Consider the following 12,595-nt stretch of genomic DNA (forward strand, 5'->3'; position numbering starts at 1 on the left):
TATATTTTTTATGTCTGTAAGGTAAAGATATATACACGGTGTTTCGCGCTCAAGTTCACAGACTAGCCGTTAACGATCTGTTAGTCACGGACTGCGTGACTTTGCCTGTGGATTATTATTATTATTATTTCTGCGACTATTAAAATTTTGGTCGTCCAAGCCTCTTCTGGTCGACTAACGATTAGTCGACTATTAGGGGGCAGCCCTAATCTTGATTTAAGAATATTTAGATATTTTGACTGGAAACAAGAAGACAAAAATTCTAAGTAAGAAAAGCATTTTTTGCAGTGCAGGTATTCATTCATTGCGCATATTTTCATCATGCAGACACGGTCAAAGGGACAAAAATGGCATCTCCTTTTATACAGGATCCCGTAGACGAGGAGGCTGAATAAATTCATAGGGATTTTTTATTTATTTTTTTGCCATATTCACATGCATATTTATTTGAGCGGTAGCATTTTAAATGGTAGTTTTTTTTAAAAACATCAGAGATGCAGAGCACATTAGTAACTAAGGCCGCTGTATTCAGACTGATAAGGAAAGTGTGCGTCGCTCATACGCTCTTTCTGAGAGAATCAGATTACTGTTTGTAATGGAAGGATGCCAGATGGAAGGGCAGTACGAGATGTATGCCATAACCACCACCACAGCCGTTAAATAAACACAAATTATTTACAATTTATTTGGTCATCTTTATTTTCTACAAATACAAAAGCAACAGTTATTGTCTTTCCTTTTGAATTTTTAAATTCTTCTACTTGACCATCTCCTCTTCATCTGTCAGTGGTGCTGGTGCAGGTTCTCCCCCATTTTGCGAGCCTCTGCCTTCTTGCTGTCGACTGAGTACAAGTCAGTTGTTAATTTCATTACTCTAATTAAGAAATGTAACGGGTTGGATAACAGAATATTTAATTAGCCTATATGAAAAGAGCGTTAAACTATGTGGAAAAAGCTGCTTTGCATTGAAATAGACACTGAATGATATTTAATATGTCAAATGTTTGTAAAGTCATGTAGCCTACACCCATGAAACTTTTATGCTTAAAGCTTTACCTTGATTGATTGTTTTTATAATTCATTTTTTTAAATGCTGCTACGGTCGTTTTATTTTATTTTTTCGTGTGGGATAGGCTACCATGAAAATGAATATTAGTTCAATAATTTACCTGATATTATAACAGTGATTAAGAATTAAAGTTATTTATTGACTCGGAAGTATGTGGGCGTCTTTTTGTCGGTGCTGTTGCCATGATGAATCATAATTCGGAGCTCCATTGATCATGACTTCTCAAAGTCGTGGTGCATGCGCTAAACTCAGAGTCAACCTACTTAGAGTTGACTGAACTAACACAATTCAGCCGTTCTGAAACCGAAAACTCTGAGTTTCCCATCTCAGGGTAAGTCAACTCACAATTCAAGTTTTAACTCAGAGTTGGTTGAACCTCCTTATTGAAACGGACCCCTGTTGTTGGAATAATTTTGTATTTGTTTGTTTATGTTGGTATCATTTACAAGATAATAAATAAAACATAATAAAACAAACATATAGAAACTATACACATTTTGTAATTACATTTTTTGTGTTTATTACTATAAACGTTATGAGTATTATTATTATTATAAATAATTTCTGCGGCCCTCACATGTCAATTACTACATTTGGCCATTTGACAGCTAGCAGGAAGAGGTTATGTCAGCTATCCAGATATATTGAGGCACTGTAACAAACACAACTCCATCAAGCACTGCTTTTCTACTGAACTGTTCTATCTTGTTGAGTTGAGAGCAAAGGTGATTTATAGGGAAAAGGGCCAGTAAGTCAGCTAAGTACTCAAGAGGAAACTTAAAGGGTAACTTTGGCTCTCCCAGCCATGAAAGCAAGGGGGGAAAAGCTCCTGTTGTGAGTATCTCGTTTCACATGGCCATTGGCTATGAAAACTACAGGGCACGCTTGTTTAATGGCATCTTCTTATCATTAGAAGTGATTTTAAATTCAGCAACAGAAGAGAAAATGTCCCTATTAATTTGCTTTTTTAAAAATGTTTGTCAGTAGGTCTGTCCCAATTTAATAACTGTGAATATTACTATCATTAAATAGTTTAGATGGGCTAAAATACTACTTGTTCTTTTCTTTTTGTTGTTTTGTGTGTTTTGTTTTGTTGTTTGGGCTTGGTTTTGTTTTGGTATGTGTTTTGTTTTTGTTTTGGGTTGAGTTGAGTTTGTGTTGTTTTGGTTGGGTTGGTGTTTTATGTTTAGTTTTTTTGGGTTAGATTGTTGTGTTTTTGTTTTTTGTTTTGTTTTGGGTTGGTGTTTTGTTTTTGTTTTTTTGTGTCTCATTTGTGTTTGTTTAAAACAATGTTGTAAATATTTTAAAATGTAATTATTTGTATTATTATTATTATTATTTATAAAATGTATTAAAATGTATTATTAATAATTAAAGTATATTTTTTCATTTTATAATATAATTTATAATCACAATTAGCCAAATCAACCAAACCTTCATGATTGTAATGGCCCTACAGTGCTCGGTCTCTCTCTGTCGAACTGTAGATGTTACCACGGAGAGAGACCCTGAGCGTCCCTTGGCTGCTGATCTCTGACCCCTGCTGTAGGTGACGAGAAGTCCATCACACTTCACCATGCCACGCTGCATTTGATCCTACTCCCTTTTGAAGCACATTTCAGTGCTGCTCATGTTACCTTGATGAAGACTATTTGCTTCAACAGTAGATCTTCTTTCAGCTGTGTGCAGCATCAGAGTGCTGTATGGGACGGGGGATCTTTAAAGACTGCTGTTTATTTAAAGATGCCTTCAGTTACATACTCACAGGGGACTCGTGGGTTCACCGGAGTGCAGGGGTTCTATGGAGGTGACTGGTGTGTATGTTTCAAGGCCCTGTGGCCATGTTTTAAGCCATGACCTTTGACCCCTCCCCCAACGCTGCCCACCGTGCCGTCCGGCCAACAGCTGCCCCATGTGCCGAAGTGACCCTGAAAGTCTGACTCTCAGCTGTCTACATCCTTCTCCTTATAACGCACTCTGAACAATCCCCTCCTTTACACACCAACTGACACTCGTAAATCTCTCTGAGGGACGTTTAGCATTGCTTTGGTACTTTTTAAGCATTGCTTACCCAACGCAGACGTCCGTTTGCATGCGGCAGCCTGAGCAAAGTCAAAACTAGGTCAAGAGGTTGAGGGTTTTAATGATTTAGAAATTCAGTGTGCTGTAAGCCGATAACCCTATGAAAGTTGTCGGTATAATCGGCTCTCTGAAAATGCCCAACCCCTGCTTGTCTGATTTAACCGCATTTCATGCTATTCTGGGATCAGTGAGCGAAAGGGCATTGGCACGTTTGTGCGCGTTAAATAAGACAAAGTCTGGTCAGAATCAGCAGTTACCCTGCAGCTGCAGAAAACAGATGTGCTTTCTAATGAGCGAAAGAAGAGAAGAGGAAATGGGTTAATAGACAGATATAAAATGTCACAGTGTTCCTACATGCCACACAGTCACACGGTTACCAACCCTGCTCTCATAAAAAGCATAAACGAATCATCGTCTTACATTATAAAGATGTAGTTTATGACATTGTCAGAAATATGATGCGTGAAACACTTAAGTCATCAGTCAATAGCATTTGTCGATGTATAATGTTGCTATAGTTTCCTCTGAAATAGCACTTGGAGGCAAAGGTTTGGAGTTGTCCTGCTGTCAGGCCTCTATAGTAGCTCTATGAAGCTGTGCAGCCCACCGAACAACTCCTGAGATTTACAATGCCCTGGGGAGTCTGAAACGGCCCATATGCTGAAGATGTTCAGCTTTGGTGAATTTAGGGAGGAACCTAAAAATAAAACTGTCTCTTTAAGATGGATGGGTGTTTGGGTTTTCTCAAGAACTATGTGCTACTATGTGGAGATGGGTCAATGACATGACACTTTTTTTTTTTTTTTACGATTTTCCTAAATTAATGCTTTGATTTAGAAAGAAAGTATTCAATACAGTCGAAAAAACAAATGGTAAAGGCTTTTATATTTTTACAAAATATTTCAATTTCCAATAAATGCTGATATATTAACTTAAAGTAGATTATACTAATATGTTAACATAGAAAACAGGTATTTTAGATTTAAATAAATAAATAAACATTTTTATGATGTACATATTTTTTTTTGTATTCAAATTTATTTTTATATTTGTTGCAGGGTAAATTCATTTAGTGCAACTCCCCAAAAGCATAACAATATTTGTTAAAAAAAAAAAAAATAAAACCTTTAACATTGAAAAAAGTTATTTAATTTTTTTTATTAAATTAAGGTGTGTTAAAATTTAGTAAGGTTTTTAAAAGAAATGTATATGTATTTTTTTGACTGTTAGACAACATGACATTTTTATAATCATTAAATTTTAAAATTTTATCAAATGGTTTCAAAACCAACAGGAATACAAAGTACATTTTTAAGAACTTAGCACATGTTTTAAACTAGATTTTTACTTTTATTTTGAATGCCAACAATATGACGTTTTTCTGCCAACTGTCATGTACCACTTCCTGTATGTCATTTTTGGAAGTAGTTTGTTCTTTTGGAAGTTTCCTGACATGGGAACCCATATATTTTTATTTCTTGTTTTAGACGTAAGATCGACATGCCATCTACGCCACAATGGCTTGCTGTTGGACCGGCCCCAATACCCCGAATCAGTGTCAATCGCTCTTGCGGTCGTAATTTCCTAATGCCCATCAGGCGGTCCGAGAGGGATGTACTTCATTGGCTCTGCGGCAGGATATTAGACCTGAAGTTTTCACTGAGTGATCGCATTGAGGGCAGCTGATGAGAATTCTTTGCGGTGCAGCAATGCTTAAGTGCATAATTACTGCCTCTCTCATTCTTTCCCTTTCTCTGTTCTTCCTCCTAGAGTGACTGAGTGGGTGTTCAATGAAAGGTCAGGATGGGGTGACGAAAGGAGGGAAGGGAATAAATGAACCCGCCCCCTCATAAACCTAAAGTATCGTGCTTGCAATCTTCTGCGAAGCTTCTAGATTCCTTGGTTTTTGAAGGGGATGAACATGTAGGAGGCTTAAGCTCTTGTTTCAGTGGGTCTTTGCCACCCACCTCATCGTCATACAGTATTGACTTTCCTTTTCTGCAGGGTGTGATGTGAATTACTGTTGGCAGGAAGCAGCAGCTATGAAAAATGTGCTCTGAGTGAACCTCTCCTCGCCGTGAGTGGGGCCATTGTGATGCAGACCGCTGTTCCCTCTACCTCAGCCTGGTCCGGTTGGTGCTGTGCCAGTTTACACTGCCAGAAGTTGTTCAGGTCTCAAAGTGCTGAGAGCCGAAAAGAAGGGCTACTGCTGACACTGCATTGTTTCCTCAGTCCATTTGATGGCTTTCAGAACTTGAGTGAGCACCAAGGATCCGCTCCAAAGTTCATTTGAAAACTGGGGAATGGTTCATGTGGACTCCAGGATATTTCTCAATTGGTATGAAAACAATCTGTCCTGGTTTACACAAGTGAACCGCTATTGATGGCATATTGATGACTGGACTTGCATTCTCTGCATCTTTAACATCCATAGCAGGATGATAAAAGTGCTCAATTGCAAATGGTTTCAGTTCCAAACCAGTTCTGACATTTATGGGATCATTTACATTCAGCCGTTTATCGCAGAATAAACTGCCGACAGGGTGATCTGGATCTTGCATCATCACTTTATCACTCTGTTTATTCTGCGATATACTTCTTCATTAGCCCAATTATTACATGGATACTTGATAGATAAGTAAATGGATATGAAATATTAATTTGAGTTGAAATATTTTAGTATAGCTGAAAACTCAAAGCCTCCACGAGGAAAAAACCGTTCCTTGCAAGTGGCTTTGAGCCAAAAGTTCAAACAAGACGAAAATTTTATCGGATAATGTCCTCTCATACCACTTATTACACCGCTTTTCACCAAATAAATAATTACATTGACGTAAAATATTGATAGGAGTTAAAAATGGTTTTAAAATCTTACGGATTTTGGAATGTCGAGACTGACCTATCAGAATCAAGCATTTCAAAGAGCCGTGTAATAGCATGATTTATTGCATTGTAGTGTTAAGTGATATACAAGATCAAAAATTTATATTATTAATTATTATAATAAAGTCATTTTTATTATAATATTCCAGTATTTTTAAAATCGGTACATAGCTATATATGACAATATACACACATTATGTAAATTGTGAATTTAAACACTATTGATAGATTACTATTTAAAATATTTGGACAATTTTCAGAGTAATCGTAGACCCATCAGAAATGTGATTTTATTTAAATAAACATTATAATTAATGAAACAACTTGATAAAAAAAACTTGATACATTCATATTCAAACTTTAAATTCACATTCTAACTCTGATAAAATATGATTTCTTTTACCATGCACAGCAGAAAAAAAAAAGTTTGCATAACCGGATAGAAATGTATGTTGTTTTTGAAATTATATAAATTTATAATGCCGTCCTCATTGCAGTGTTTTGAATAATGACACTTAGTTGCCGATACTTTGCCCGAGTGTAAGAACAGCCACAATTCTGTGCATGTTCCTACCAAAAGTTAGCTAGAGTGTTCAGTTCAGTGCTAGAGCATCGATTATTTTTCGGCCTGGTGAAGGCACAGGGGACAGAAAGCACCCCCACAGCACTGTGACTTCTAACCCTGTTCCTCAGAGGCCCAGTAGCAAATGGGATTTGTCGTAGACAATGCTGCGTACCGCGTAAAGCCTGGCTTTTTACGCTCCTACAATCCCCTGCTTTTAGCCAGCATCCTTTACTCAGTAAAATCTTGCACTAAAGACCCCTGCCATTGAGAGCGCAAGTCAGGATTAATCCTGCTTTCAGAAAATGGCTTTTGTACGGCCAGGGCTAAAGCTGGAGGAACACCCCGACTCTTTTTTTTTTTTTTTGTCTCCATCTGTGTCACTCTGTCTCACTTTTTCCCCTCCGTCTCTTTTTTTTGTTCCCCTCTTCTAAACTCCCTCGTGACACTCCGGCACCTGTTTTCCTCACTAAAGCATTAATTTATCACTGAATTATTACCCGAGATCCCACAATATGCCTGCCACTCTATGACTTGTCCTGACTGGGCAGTTTCCATGGCAACCAAACCCCTCTTTCCAAAAGCAATTTAGCCGTCGTGTTGGCGTGTACAATGGCTGTACCCGCTAACGGATGGGCCAATGAATATTTTAGCCTTTAAATATGATGCAGCAGTATCACGCTGCGTTTTACCAGTGGTTGTGGGGTAAATGGCCGTGTGCGAGGAATCGGTTTCTTATAATTGTGATTCGTTCCTCATGATGGAGGACATAAAGGCGTCGCAGCTTTTTGTGATGTAGTGAATGCCGGCGAGAGAGGCCTGCTATGCTCATCAGAGAGGAAGTACGGGCGAGACGTGAAATGTACATACTGTTCCAAAGCATCTCTCTCTTTCCTCGAAGTACGAAACGGACCCCATCCAGGCTCGTATTTTACTCATCTTCTGAAAGAAGAAAGATGAAATGCAACATGTTATTTCACTTTGCACATGCAGAGGTTTGAGGCCAGAGGAAATATCTCTCAGTCCCCTTCAGATGGGAAGAGACATGTTTCTGGTCTCAGTGCACCACCCTGCATTGTAAAAAACTATTTGGTTAAATTTTGGGATGCTGTGAGATAGTGTCCATATATTTTACATTTCATAACTCTATTTCATTAACTGATTTATTGTAGTATACTAGCCTACTTAAACGACTAAAATCTGCTTTCTACTGATAAATACCACAATGATGCAAGTGGTAAATACATTCATATTATATAATTACAATTTATATACAGGTGCATCTCAATAAATTAGAATGTCGTGGAAAAGTTAATTTATTTCAGTAATTCAACTCAAATTGTGAAACTCGTGTATTAAATAAATTCAGTGCACATAGACTGAAGTAGTTTAAGTCTTTGTCAGTCTGTGTGCATTGAATTTATTTAATACACGAGTTTCACAATTTGAGTTGAATTACTGAAATAAATGAACTTTTCCACGACATTCTAATTTATTGAGATGCACCTGTATTATTATAGTATTCATATCATTAATATTAATTATGAATAACAGTTACTTTTCCTTTAATAGTAGCTAATAAACTAAATAACATATATAAAAAATTGTAACACCCTAATATAAAGAACTAAATAATAAATATAAGAAGAAACATGACTATTAAAATGTAATTAAATGTGGCTTCTGGGAACATAGTTTTACTGTTTTTAACCTTAAATTATAAGGTAATTCATACTTTATACTTATATATAATACTTAAGTATAAAGTACTAATCAGAATTTTTACTTAAACACTTATTTTACAGTATTTAACAGTAAAATTGTGTATTATTCGTGTATTAGTATTATTCCATAAAATCTAATATTTTTTTACTGTATATAGGAAGGTAACTTGCAGTTAAGCAATTAACAGGTTTTTACTGTAGATATTTTTATTTTATCAGGTGCCTGCAGGCATGCTCTAAAATAATAATACAAAAATTATATTCTATTTTATTTTATTTAGCTTTATTTTAATTTAATAGTTTTTTTGTTTTTGTTTTAAAATAGAGATTCAGCTGCCTGCAGGCATGCTCTACAATAAAAAACACTGAAAGCATGATTCATTTGTTAGAAGAGACAGCAAGATCCTCTTTGGTAGGCCTGTGGACACATTCAGATCCGAGAACAATGAAAGAGGATATCTACTCTACAGTCATTTTTAGAGTGTTCATGCCTTTACATTCCTCCAATTTGGTTACTAGGTGATAATGATATTTGCAGTAGATGTAAGTAGGACTCGTGAGTTTTAATCCTTGGGTCTGAGGCTTATGATTCCACTTAAAAAAAAGCTCAAAGAGACTGTCACTCTACTTCTATATGGTACACATTATCAGCTTTAATGGAGTCTGCTAATAGTCCTTTTTTTTTTTTTGAGGTCACCGCATCAATAAATCCTATTGCCAATAGCGCGATTATTGACAGCCCATTTTCACTGGTTACATTTTCACTCTTTATTTGATGTAGATTATTAATAAGAGGATTAAAGGATGGGATTCTGCATGAAGGCATACTGCCAGAAACTTGACAACACTTTGGCCTCGATCTATGAATTCCATGAAACCAATACAGTGTCAACTAAGTCACGGTATCCACAATGCTCTGTAGAAGCACTCTGGGATGAATTGCAATGCAAGCTTTATTGTCTAACGCTGTTGTGCTCCAGTGCATCCTTTTAAGTGTTTGCCAAAAACGCCTATGCATTTTCCTTTGAAGTGCAAGAGCGTTGTCTTTCTCTCGATGACAGGCTGATCACTGTACATGTGTTCCTTTTCTTTCCTGCATTGTATAGTGGGTGTTTTCTCAAACTGTGGCGCTGCCACTTGGCACACGCCCCTCGTTCTTTCGCTCTGATGAAAGCGGATCCGCTCAGAGTCACAGATCTAACGACGGGAGTTGAATGGGATGATGACTGCCAGAATATCTTCTAGTCGAGCGGGCTCAGCAGGACTCTGCAGGCTGGTGTAGGAGTCACGTGCATCACTGTTAAATCCCATTTGGCAGGCAGGCGCTTTTTTTTACTGGAGACCACAGGAGGCCGAGGGTGAAAAGGGAGTTTGGTAGCTACAAGAAGTGAAAAACGCTTGACACGGGATTGCCACTCCATAGAGAAAAGCTGAAGCCCTCGACAGCGCTCACCATCCCGGAAGTCTGCCTCGCAATCATGTTGGTACAAGCATCAGTGTCACAGGTTTTGGGTTTGAAAAGGTTTTGTTGAAGTCAATATTTTTATCATCACTTGTTTTGTGTTGGCACGTCTCAGTAAGGTCAGTGTGACCGTTTCGGGACTGTCCATGGAGAGAGAGAAAAAAAAGAATGACAATTATACAATATAAAGGTAGTAGCTAGAGGAAAAAATCTTATATCATAAGTGAATACATAGCTGGGTTAAATAAAAATACGTTTAGACCTTACAGGCTAGAATTAACAGAGTAACTCTTGTTTTATGATACATTCTCAGTTAGGGTGAGAAAGGGACCCCGTGTTTTCCTACCCAGTCTCATGGCAAATACGTACCTGGGGGCACATTTTTGCAAGACGCGAAATACGTACCAATAAGTACATATCATTGCAGTTTCCAAAAAAATTAACACTAGAGGCAGTAAAACTCCGAAACCTTTTAAATTATTTTCACACAGAGTATGATTTACAGAGTTTCGGAAACTAAATATCACACATTCATAACTGGCAATATTCAACATAAGTTCTACCCATTCATCATATGAGGAGGGTGAAAATATGCATTTGCATGACTGATTGTGAGTCTTATTAACAAATTGCATAATTTCCTCTCTAAATGCATCCACCTTTTCAGAATCAGTAGGCTAATGGGGCCTGTGCTTAACTGTCATAATTATTTCACCATGCAAAAAAAACCTTAATGGTACCTTAATGTTTCGAAAAATATGAGTTATTTTGTTCAATATATAATTATTTCTCTTTTCATCCATTTACACTCACTTTCTCAAAGAAGAGAGAGCTGCTTTCATTACTACTCAAGCATGTTTGATCCATTTGTGGTTGAACAAATGGCCTGCGCTCGGCCCGTGTTTTGTTTGAGCGAATGTAATGTATAGTTAATGTCCACTGTGGTTGTTAAATGGTCACAGCAGGGAATTTTGGCGCATTGAAGGCTTAAGTAGCGAAACAACTTGAACAGCTGCATGCGAAGGTTATTAATGACGGCTGTCACTAATGTTTGTTGTTTTTGCCAATAGCACGTCTCTGAGGCCATTATTGTTGCTGGTATGAAATGAAATCTGCTGTATTTCATCATGCGTACAGCATGAGTTTTCAGAAACAGAGCTCGGCGCTTTCCAAATGAGTCTGCAGCCCTCCGGAGAGTCTGTGTAAATGTTGCCATTACATACAAATCAAAAAATTAATAACAAGGTCCTTTAAAGAAAAGGCCACACTTTGAAAATATGCCAAATAGCTGAGATTTTTAAATGAGGGAATTGAGTTCCCCGACAGCCTATCATCACAATGTCATAGGAACAATCGCATGATTCTTTCTGCATCACTTGCAATGGAAACTCAAATTGCATCTGTGCGAAATAAAAGGAAATTGGAAGTAATTTGCCATAAATCATCCTTATTTTGAGAAGCCGCTATTGATGCGGGGAACGGTGACTGGTGAATGCAGGTGATGCAGCCGCTGTCGATTACGGACCATCATCCTCTGCAGGATTATGCTAATCAGGTGAATTGTGATACTCTCTAGCTTGATGAGCTCAGTTTGCCTGGCTGTGCCGCTCTGAAACAGAACCAAATGCTGTCTATAGATGTCGGAAATGCTTTAAGTCGTCATTTGCTTGCGAGAGCTGAATGCCATTGGTGTCTTTGCTCATTTTCATTTTTTTTCTTGCGCTATGCTTCTTTTCATGCTGCGGAGTGTAGGTGTTTCTGTGATATTTTGTGCATATGCAGGTGTACACAGGAAGAAAATGTTACTTGAGAGAAATGCAGTAGAGACGTATGGAAGTGCACAAGTGTGACTGTATAGATTTTCACATTGCTTCAAAATAATACCTACAGTAATACAGTAGCAAGCATATTTTGTGTACATATCTGTTACAAATAACTGCTGGGCTGGTATTATTAATAAACTATTTGTTGAAAAATCTTTGTCTAACATAGTGGCTGTCATGATCTATGCTGCTTTAATTTAATCAAGATTATTTCAAGTTCATTTTGTTAGGACATGGCCAAAATTTATGTAGGATTAAGTAATTTTATTATGTTTTTCCATCACTTTAATCCATTCAGGTAATTTTATGGACCAATTTTTACTATTTATTATTTTACTATTTACTATTACACTATTTGTTTGTACTGTTATTTTATTTTATATTAATTTTTTTTTATTTTAGTTAAAAAAACATTTTACTTTAAAAAAATTTTGTATATTTATTTTATATTTTTATTTATTTGATTTAATATTTTAGTTTATTTATTTTTATTGCTTTTTTGTAATTTCCAAATATATATATATACAGGGCCTTGCGAAAGTATTCATACCCCTTCATTTTTTTTTTACATTTTGTTATGTTGCTGCCTTATGATAAACTCCACATATGATTATGGAGCTCAACTAGAGTGACCATCAGCTTCTTGTTCACCACACTAACCAAAGCCCTTCTCCATCAGTTGCTCAGTTTGGCCAGGAGGCCAGCTCTAGGAAGAGTCCTGGTTGTTTCAAACTTCTTCCATTAAGGGTAACAGAGACTACATGCTTCTATGACCCTTCAGTGAAGCAGATTTTTTTCTGAACTCTTCCACAGACGTGTGGCTTTGACGCAAATCTGATTCTGAGCACTACTGGCAGTTCTTTTGACCTCAGGGGTTGGTTTTTGCTCTGATATGCATTATCAGCTGTTAGACCTTTTATTAAGACGTGTGTGCCTTTCCAAATCATACCCATTCAAATGAATTTGCCACAGGTTAACTTCACTCGAAGT

At 37.0% G+C, this 12,595-nt stretch overlaps 1 protein-coding gene and 1 long non-coding RNA gene across 2 annotated transcripts in view; one reads left to right on the forward strand and one right to left on the reverse strand.

The window, feature by feature from the left end:
- Window positions 1–12,595, forward strand: part of LOC107727931 (nucleoredoxin) — a 79,150-nt gene that overhangs the window by 42,064 nt on the left and 24,491 nt on the right. The gene's annotated exons all lie outside the window — the stretch shown is intronic.
- Window positions 769–9,597, reverse strand: LOC107727932 (uncharacterized). The gene is made up of 3 exons (XR_001638409.1): window positions 9,586–9,597; window positions 5,954–5,955; window positions 769–842 (listed from the first exon to the last, which is right to left on the reverse strand). It is a non-coding gene; the product is annotated as an uncharacterized LOC107727932 (long non-coding RNA).

This window comes from Sinocyclocheilus rhinocerous, unplaced genomic scaffold, assembly GCF_001515625.1.
Source record: "Sinocyclocheilus rhinocerous isolate Xijiao unplaced genomic scaffold, SAMN03320098_v1.1 scaffold877, whole genome shotgun sequence".
Taxonomy (NCBI): domain Eukaryota; kingdom Metazoa; phylum Chordata; class Actinopteri; order Cypriniformes; family Cyprinidae; genus Sinocyclocheilus; species Sinocyclocheilus rhinocerous.